The sequence below is a fragment of the Myotis davidii genome, unplaced genomic scaffold, assembly GCF_000327345.1.
Source record: "Myotis davidii unplaced genomic scaffold, ASM32734v1 scaffold68, whole genome shotgun sequence".
Taxonomy (NCBI): Eukaryota; Metazoa; Chordata; class Mammalia; order Chiroptera; family Vespertilionidae; genus Myotis; species Myotis davidii.
This window is the reverse complement of record NW_006300376.1, coordinates 1690794-1700975: the sequence shown is the minus strand read 5'-3', so window position 1 is coordinate 1700975 and position 10182 is coordinate 1690794. Positions and strand designations below refer to the sequence as shown.

The window sequence follows — 10182 nt, the reverse complement described above, 5'->3', positions numbered from 1 at the left end:
GTCCTGATGGAAAGTCAGGTGTGGCACCCAGAGAACCTCCAAAGAAGAACAGGAAGAGGTAGAGGGACAAGAAGAAGAAACCAAGAGCCAGAGAGAGAGAGAGAAAGCCCCAAAGCGGCAGGAGCAGCACAGAGAGGGAAAAGGGGTCCCCGCGGATAACCACAGACACTCCTGACCGAATGTCAGTTCAGCTGGCGTTGACCCTTGTCATTTAGAACCCAAGACCTAACGTCTCCCATTAAGTAAACTTGGACTTGAAAAAATTAAGCTGGCACTTTACTTGGATTCTCTAACCAAACGAAGCTCTGAAGAGCAAAATACCTCCATCTGCAAAATTATTCCTCAATAATACCTATTCATGCAACAATAACCCCCAAATTCCAGAGCTTTAGACACTGTTTTCTTCCAGTTCTCTTCCTTTCTTTCTCCCTTCCTCTCTCTCTCTCTCTCTCTCTCTCTCTCTCTTTACACATACACACACACTCACCCTCCTCTCCCCACCTTATCTCCCCACGTGGGTCATAACCTCCCATTTGCAGGAGCAGCTGCACAGGCTGCACCCTTTCTACCATCATCACTGCTGCCTTCCCCAGGCTGAGCGGGTGCCTTCTTAGGATCAGTTGCCAGCAGGTCTGCCCAGCCCAGCAGACCACACAGCCCTGCCCAGGCTGGCAAGAAGGTCAACCCCCACCCCCGCCCCGCCCCCCGGGGCAGTGTCCAGAAGGCTCCATGTGTGAACAGCTGGGCCGGGCTGCTTGAGAGAGGGCCGCACCACAGACCTCCAGCCCGCAGACCCAGATTAGAAAAGCAAGTACTACAGCCAGCCTGATAACACTGCCACTCCAGCAGCTGGGAGTAACTTCCCCAGCTTCTCCTGGTGCCACCACCTGAGGAGCATGGCAGGAAGCTCTGAAATGCAAAGAAAGAGACCTGTGAGGAGAGAGGCAGAAAGAGGAAGGGGCAGGAGGGAGAGGCCCCAGGGAACAGCAGCCAGTCCCCAGCACAGCTGTGCCTCCCTGCTCCGATCAGGGACACGGGCATTGTCTCCTACCTTGGGTGACTCTGCCACCAGACAGCCGCACACGCTCCGCTGGGTGCCCCCGGTGCCCGCACCTGCTCCTGCTGCCTCGTGGGAGGCAGAGAGGCCTCCCTCCCAGGGCTTCCTAAGGCAGAGACAGCAGCTCCCCTCCAGCCCCTAGCCGCTCTCACGGAGGCTCTGCTGGAGGCTTGCAGATTTCCTTCTCTCGGGCAGTCCCGCCCCTTGTTCTGGCTCAGATAAGCTGTGGTGTTTTCCCTGAGGGCCCTCGGTGGCCTCTTGTCCCAGCCTTCCCGGTTCAAAGGGCACCAGGCCACACCACCTATGAGGCTCAGCATTTCATTTGCTTCGATTACATTTCCCCTTCACTTGGTCTCTGGCCAGTATAGATTTTCTCTGGAAGCTTGTCTCTAGGTTCAGCCCCCTCAGCCCTCAGAATGAACCTACGACTCCCCTCTGGTCCATTTACGTACATTTATATCCTTTCTCCCCTAATGAGATGCACAGAAGCCAAGCATAATTTTAATGCCTGCCACCTAAACTTCTTTACTCCTGGCTAATCTACCCAATATTTCTGGGTTGCCTCAGACTTTGTCCTAAGCCTATGGGTTGAATCCCTCCTGTGGAAATTTTGCCCCAAGGCAAATTTCGCCCAAAGTTAGCTGTTTGGAATCATGAATGGCCTTTCATTCTCAGGAGGAGAGCAGGTTTTGTAATCACCCCTCCACTTGGAGATTTGCCGAGCCTCTGCCCCAAGGCCCATGAGAACTTCCCAGAGGAGGGGGGGGGGAAGGGAGCGGTGGAAGGGGGGACTTCCACAGTCACTGTTTCCTTAAGGGTCCCCACACTTTGGGGACTTTCATAGAACTCTGAGGAAATTAAAAATGATTCTTAATCAGAGAAATGTTGAGTCCTGGAATAGAGAGAGGACGCCTTGTAAGTTTCAGTTCTAAATGGACACCCTGACTTTTAGGAGGGCTCCCAGTACTTCCCAGTGCTCCTCATGCTCAGGGAGCAAGCTGCCACGTCTCGGGGTGCTCTGTGGAGAGGTCTCTACTGCAAGGAGTCAAAGCTTGTGGGGAACGGAATCCTGCCCACAGTCCGTGCGTGAGCTGGGAAGCAGATCGTTCCCTAGCTGGGCTTTGAGGTCCTTGCAACCGTGTGGGAGACCTAAGGCCAGAGGACTCAGGCTACGCCTCAACTCCTGACTCACGGACACTGTGAGATAATAAATGCTATTTTAAACCACCAAGTTTTGGGGTAATTTGTCACACAGCAAAGGGTAACTAACACAGATGGGGAAAGGGGACTTGTTTCTTCCTCTTCCCTCCTCATATCCCAAATGGAAGCTGTAATCATTGATTCAGTAGCAGCCAGGCTGTATCTGCTCTGGAGTAGTTGTCCAATTCTCTGCCAGGAAAGTTATGGATTGCTTTCAGCAAAGGGTTTACGGCTTAGGCATGAGACCCAGAAACTGCCCACTGAGAGGAGAGAGTGTGTGAGTTTATCTCAGAAGCTTACGGGGTTACTAAGTTATTTTAGTTCCTCTTGGCATGCTTTGCCATTTTTACCCTCGTTCTGATGCCCGGCCCGCAGATACTGGTGTGGATAAGCGAAGCGGCAGATACTACCTTAAGGCCCACCACAGGGCCACAGGGTATTGGTCCAAGGGAACAGCCCAAAGGAGAGAATGAGTCTCCAGTTATAGCTACTGTGAGCCCTGAGGGTTGGGATGGCTATATCTCATATCCTCGGTCCTTGTTCCCATCTGTCTTGCGTTCTGATGTATGAGTCAGAGAACTTGGTCCCCATCTTCTTGCATTCCTTCGAGGCCTGGCCCATCCCCTGCATCTCTCCCATCACAGGCAGGAGACTCTTTGGACAGGGGCCTCTGCAGCCTACCCGGGAGTCCCCAGCCTTGTCTGGCCAGTTAGGGACTGAGGGGTGGGGGTGTCACATAGGCACAGTAGCCTCACAAAGAAGCAGATTTCTAGTAGCTTTTTATCTGAAGAGAGAACATGGGGCAGGGGCAGGGGTGTGTTTCAGAGAATTGCCGAGACCAGCCCTGTAGGAAGAACGAGTCCACATGGCCTCTTCCTATGGGCTGGTGTTTTCCTCCACAGCCCCTCATAGAAGGAGCTCTCCAAACAGCCAAGAGCCTCATGGGCATTTGCTGTCGCCACCATTCTGCTCCTCTGGTCTTGGGTAGTGGCATCTTTAACACACAAAATGATTTCTCTTGTGATCCTAATTTTTTTAGTTGCATTTTAATATAAATATTTTATATTAAAATATTATGAAATTGGTCAACATGATTCAATATCATGCCCTTTGTCCCATATTTGACCTACCGTGGGAAGTTTCAACAACTTAATTGGCACATTCATTCATTCATTTAACCAATAATGATTGAATACGTATTTTGTGCTTCCTTAGTATCTACAGGACTCAAAGGAGAACCTAAGCCTTCTCATGTAAAGGGATCCAATAAATTAGCAAACATTGTAAAAATCTATTTTAAATTCTACAAAAGCCAGGCTTTTCTCTAGAGGTTATATTTTTCCCTTTGACTCAATGTTTTAAAACATGTACTGATATTAGAATGTGATGAATAACATCATTGAAAAAATAATTAATAGCTTTTCCTAAAGGAATCCTATTGGCACACAGGCAGAACTCAGATTAGGAACCCCGCATTGGCAAATGCTCTCTACTCCGTGCTCGGAAGGTACATGAGGCCTTAGAACCTGCTACAGAGCTTGTGGGCACACTTCTTCTAAGCTTCCCATCAAAACCCTCTGCGAGGGTTCTTCAGGCCTGAGCTTGACACTGGTACTTTGGTCTCCTTCCAAATGACCCCCTTGGCTTGAGACCCAGATAGCTCACCTCGTTCCCGTGGCCCGTGGCTGTGACGGGACGAACACAGCTCTGCAATGTTCCCATCAGCAGCCTGCACCGGGGGACCGCAGCTGCGGCCAAATCTGGAGACACACTCTTCCCTTCATTTCCTTTTTCCCATCTCTCATTTTATACATCATTTAAAATGTCAGATCAGACTGTGCCTCCTGTCTGGGGGAGCAGGCCACATTGTGTGGGTTTTGCAGAGCAAGTCCTCCTCTGTCTGGAGCGACGGGCTCTACCTGCCCCCTGGATGTCACCCAGCGAGGACACAGCTGGAGCGCAAGGACGAGGATGAAACACTGCTGGGGGCCGAGTTAGAGAACCCAGGAGAACAGAGGATCGGTGTACTTGGAATGCAGTTTCCACCTGTGAGATTTTGCTGAATGGGGGTTGGGGTTGTTTTGTTCTTTTAATTCTTTGCTAGAAGAAGTGACACAGGTGTACCTACCACAAGCCACTTGTGAACACGTGTTTTGTGCGTCAGGCTTCTCCGCTCAGAAATAGGACACCCCACCTAGCATGTGTTCGGGCCCTACAGACAGACCAGCTGGGGAGGAAGGGCAAAGGGCCAGGGAGGAGAAGACCTGAGTTCAGGGTCCTCCCCACTTCTGCCTTTCTGTGTGGCCTCGGCTCTATGGCTTTAGGGCATCACAAGTAGGGGGAGCCCAATACAGTAAATGTTCGCCGGCTCATTCAATGGGTGCTTCTGTATCAAGGAACTCATGCTTTGATAAACTCTATTTCCTCTTTGGAATAAACAGTCTTTTGTAAACATAGATGTTCTCCGTAGAGCTAGGATATTAAACAGATTTGTAGTTCAACGTGGAAGCAGATTTGATTTCTAAATGCTGGGTGCATAAGTTCCACCATAAGGAAACACACTGGGAGTGTCTGCTACTCCAATAATTTTCTAGCTCAAACACCACAGCCAAGGAACAAAAACATCAAGCCTCAAAAATAAATGTCCTTCCTTATCTCCCACCCCTACCACCTGCGTATCAAAAGAGCTTCTCAACAAAAACTAAACAATTTGTTCCCATCATGTCACACCTTCAAAAGGCAGGAAACCAATCTCTACATTAGATCTTGCAGAAGAGTTCAGCTACCACATCTGTGGTTTCCAGATCACCCCTGCTCCTGGCGAGGAGACAATTTGGTCTGTTGTGTTGCACACAATTTAAGTCAGTAAATATTTACCGCAGACTCGTTATGTCTCAGGCTCTGCTGGGGACTATGTGGTCCTCTCCCCAAGTCCCTCTAGCAGGGAGATGAGATCTGGACCCCGATTCCGGAAAGACCGGCAGAAACAAGTGCCACTGTGGCTCTGTGCACAGGGCGTGGGGAACGGAGACCCTGCTGCAGGTGGTTGCCAGCCCACACTGAGAAATTCGCTTGTTGTCATTCTTTCCTTTCTTTCACCCTCCTCCCCAGCCCTGCAAACATCCTCTTTTTCATCTGGATTTGCACACGTGCCATCCCCCTGACCTCTCTGGGCCCTCATGACCCTATCTTCCTTTCTAGCCCATGGTTACCTCCATGGGACACTGGAATAGCTTTAGTGGCAACACTTTTGCAGGGGAGGCATTGTCCTAGTAGAGGAAAACTTATTTTACTGAAAACATGAAATAAATTTTCCTATGTAAGCAGGACTCTGTCAGCCCACCCTTGTCGCTCAAGGTGTGGTCCCCAACCAGCAGCAGCACCAAGAGCACCTAGGCCCTCACTGGAAATGCAGACTCTCAGGCTCACTCCAGTCCCCTTGAGCCAGAATCAGCTTTTTAACAACATTTTCAGATGGTTCCTGAGTACATTAAAGTTTCAGAAGCACTGGCTAAAGCTTGTTTATAATTGAGATTTTTTTTTCAATATTCAAAGGTAAGGTAAACTTTTCCCCTTAATCATTTCATGATGTCTAACAGAACCACAAATGCTATCAAGTTCATGTTTCTGTCTCCATTCTCCTGAAGCACCCAGAGAGCTGCTCTATTTTCTAAAACACAAACCACGGGTGGCCATCAGTTAACAGAACTGGAGAAAAATGACTAAGTCCCTGGTCTCAAGCCAAGAACTACCTTCCAGACTGAATTCAGGCAGCTGAGTAGGTCTGAAGCCTGGTTTTCCTTGGACACAGGAGAAAGATCATTTGGTGAAAGAGTTTATATTTCAAAGGTCTGAGGAAGGAATTTGGAAGAAGCCCTTTCTCTGGTCCAACGGGAGCCTCTCTCTTAGTTTCCTTACCTTCACCTTGAAAGGCCCCCTCGCTGGGGCTTCTGGGGCACCCTGACCTCCTGCTGTCCAGTGCTATCCTCTGACACTTCCAGAGGTGACTCTCAACCTGGAAGGGACCAGAAAGAACATCTTGCCAGAGTTCCCCCTTCTGGCCCTACGTGGACACCTACACGTGTCACCAATAATGGGGACATCACTACCGCCCAAGCAGCCTTGGGTGGCTTTGACTTTGAGAGGGTCCTTACAATGTCAACTTCACTTGACTTCTGAGGGAACTATCTTCTGAGAGTTCCACCTGGTTGTTCAGTTGCCAAGCTCTCCACCTAGAAGAGTGTTCCTTCAATTTCTGCTTCCCAAACTTTGCTGTGTCTTTGAAACACCTGGCACCTGTGATTAACGAGTGTGGGAGGCCGCTGAGCTTTTGCCTTTCTCAGGGGGTGACATTTCTTCTGACCAGAGTTTGAGCAGCAAGACCTCAGGCTAAATTAAATCCACCTTCAGGACCACAGAGAACAAACCCACATGACCTGCTGTTTTTTATACTCGACCAGAAAACCATGTCTTCCCCAAATCATCCATTTTCAACACAAACATTATAGTTCCCTTGATAGATCCTATGTGCCATGGCTTTGCATTTTCTTATGGTCTTATTAGCTGTCTTCTGGAAATGCTCTCGTGAATGTTGACACACCCTCTAACGACGTGGCAGCAAGCCTGCAACACTCTGGCTTTGGCAGAACAACCTCAGGGCGAAGCAGGCCCTGCTTCAGATGAGCTCAAGACTGCACAACCTTGTTGAGGAATGTGGCCACATGGACAGAGAGGGAGCCTAAGCTGAACAAAGACCTCCATTCCTCCCCCTTGTAAACACCCTTGCCTTTCTTGACACAATGGTGGGAAAACACGTGATAAACTAATTCCTCATGTAAAGTAATAATAATGTGATGTGTTACCCTTTAAGGGAATTTTGACAAGGTAAGCCAAAAGAGGCAATGTCATAATCTAAAGACATACTCCTAAATGGTGTCATTCTAGGCCCCATGGCAGACTGGTGGGAAAGACGTGTGACACTGGGGCTGCTTAGAGCATACTGTGCCATAGCTGCCTCCTCCCACTCTCCCTGAGGTCCCTGGACACATGAAACACATAGCACTCTGTTCTGCAACACTTGGCACGAGGAACAATGCCATGAAATCGGTTGATTTAGAACAATTCAGTTTTTCAAAGCATCCATGGGCTAGGGAAGGGGTCAAGAAAACAATTGTAGTCATTACTTCCAAAGCCAAGCCAACTAGGAATGAAACCAGCATTCAGGTAGAAATGCCCGCCCCAGTCAAAGGAAGCAGTGAGGCAGCTACACTACTCCAGGGGAAAGACTGGAACCTCATTCAGCATGGTGAGCTTGGAAGGGGAGAGAATAAGGTGAAAACCAAGGCAAGAGTTTTCTCAATGATCACTTAAAGGCAGCTGAAGGGAGCTCATGGGACAAGATGTTAAAGTAAAGCTATTTTAGTTTTCATTTTGGCATGAGGCTGCAAGACAATAGACACCCCATACCAGAGTGAAGGGTTCCAATCTTGCAGAAAGAGATGGTGGGAAGCCAGTTCTGCACCTATAGATGACAACCCACGTCTAGTCTATAAAATAAATTGTAGGGGTTGCAAAACAGGTTGAATAGAAGATGAATTATGGAGAGAACTGTCCAGTGGGTTCCCAGGGGCTTCAATGCGGCCATGTGAAGAGCTTGTTGTCTGCCTCTGGAACTTATGAGACACAATGGATCCCTGTGTGGTTCCCATGAGAAATCTAAAAGTCTAGCTGCTCTGATGGTAGAGCAAAGGAGAGGTGCCTGCAGAGACCTGCCTGCACATCCACAGTTGGTTTGAGTAGAGAATGTGTGTTTCTCAGGGGCTGGATGGAGCCATCAGAAGAGAGGTCTGAAGTAAGATCTTAGATCCTTTCCACAGGACTGTCTAGGGCACACGGGGGCCTCAACAGAGAGCAGTTAGAGATTTGCTCACAGGTACCTGAGGCTATGGAAGGACTGTAAGTAAGCAGCCAGAGAGGAGTTACATTTGTCCATGTGAGCGATGGTGGAATCACCGAAAGACCCTTGTGAAAGCCCGCAGGATGAAGGATCAGCTTTAAACACCTGCCAGAATCAGGGAGCATGATGCCAACTCACAGCAGGATTAGCCAAGTAAAAGCTCTCCTGTTCTTGCCTCTCCTTCAAAATCATGAGCTAGATATGAGAGAGGGGCAAAAACACAAGGCTGGGCAGAGGGTGCAGGGAAGCCAACCAAACCCTCCTTTACTGCTGTAGGCAACTGGCAAAGCAGGCCTCCGCTGGGAATGGGGAGTAGTTATATCTTTGAGTGAAATTTAAAGTTTGATGATCACACTGACCTGGACATATTAATTATTGGCTAGAGAATATCTTGTTACCTGAAGGAGTCAGAAGAGTCACAAGATTTGTCCTAAATGTATTCATGGATAGGAAAGAAATGGTCCCACAGGATACATTTAAAGGACAATGGGAGACATGGATTATGTGGCTTTATGGTTATGTCCCATGGGTCATTGGTTGTTCAATGAAACAATGATTCAAGGGTTTGAGAAGTGAAATTAGACACTTCTGCTCTTCTCATTGCAAGATTCACTAGAAGATATATTAGCTTTAGAATGTTTCAGAGTGAACTAAGTTTTACAGGAAAGCCAGATCCATACTGTCAGAACCAGAAGGAACATTAGGCATGAGCAACTCCAAGCCCTCATTTAGGAAACTGAGGCCCAGCCCTAGCAGGTTTGGCTCAGTGAATAGAGCTTCAGCCTGCGGACGGAAGAGTCCCAGATTCGATGGGTTGCTCCCCAGTATGGGGCATGCAGGAGGCAGCCAATCAGTGATCTCTCTCATCATTGATGTTTCTATCTCTCTCTCCCTCTCCCTTACTCTTTAAAGTCAATAAAAATATATTAAAAAATAAAAGAAACTGAGGCCCAGAGATATCAAGAAAAACAGGAAATATACAGCATCTGCTCACAAAGGCCAAATTTAGTTACCTTTCTTTGTAAAGGCAGAATTTCCCTGGTTTCAGAGAGATTAAAGTAAAACTGTAGACAATGTTTTGACAGTATTTTAAAAAAAAAATCTATGCTAAGACTTTGTTGACCCCAAATAGCCAAAGAAATATTGATAATGAAGAACCAAGTTGGAGGTATCACACTATCTGGTATCAAACTATACTTCAAGGCTATAGTAATCAAAACAGCATGGTACTGGCATTAAAACAGACACAAAGATCAATGGAACAGAATAGAGAGCCCAGAAATAAACCTATGCCTATTTGGTCAATTAATCTATGACAAAGAAGGCAAGAATATACAATGGGGTAAAGACAGTTTCTTCAATAAATGGTATTGGAAAAATTAGACAGATAAATGCAAAAAACTGAAACTAGACCACTTTCATATACCAGCTACAAAAATAAACTTACAGTAAATTAAAAACTTAAATGTGAGACCTGAAATCATAAAACTCCTATAAGAAAACACAGGCAGTAAACTCTTTGACATCACTCCTAGCACTATTTTTTTTTGTTATGTCTCCTTGAGCAAGGGAAACAAAAGAAAAAATAAACAAATGGGATTACACCAAACTAAAAGTTTTTGCACATCAAAGGAAACCATCAACAAAATGAAAAGTCAATGTACTGAATGGGAGAATATATTTGCCAATGATAAATCCAATAAGGGGTAAATATCCAAAATATATAAGGAACTCATACAACTTAAGCCTCCCTTCCATCCCCCCGCCCCAGTAATCCAATTAAAAATGGGCAGATGACCTGCATAGACATTTCTCAAAACTGAACATACAGCTGGCCAACATACATATGAAAAGATGCTCAACATCACTAATCATCAGAAAGATGTGAATTAAAACCACAATAAGATATTACCTTCCACTTGTCAGAATGGCTAAATCAACAAACAACAAGTGCTGGCGAGGATATGGA

General features: G+C 47.1%; 1 protein-coding gene across 2 annotated transcripts in view; it reads right to left on the bottom strand.

Annotated features, from left to right (window-relative positions):
- The window catches only part of SCML4 (sex comb on midleg-like 4 (Drosophila)), a 42870-nt gene that overhangs the window by 15050 nt on the left and 17638 nt on the right, over positions 1 to 10182 (bottom strand). Inside the window, exon 1 of one of the 2 annotated variants that reach the window (XM_015572765.1) lies at positions 1052 to 1241. The exons of the other annotated variant lie outside the window; for it this stretch is intronic. The gene's annotated coding sequence lies outside the window, so the exon portion shown is untranslated. Of the gene's footprint in view, positions 1 to 1051; positions 1242 to 10182 lie in introns of those variants that run through there. 2 annotated transcript variants of the gene reach the window in all.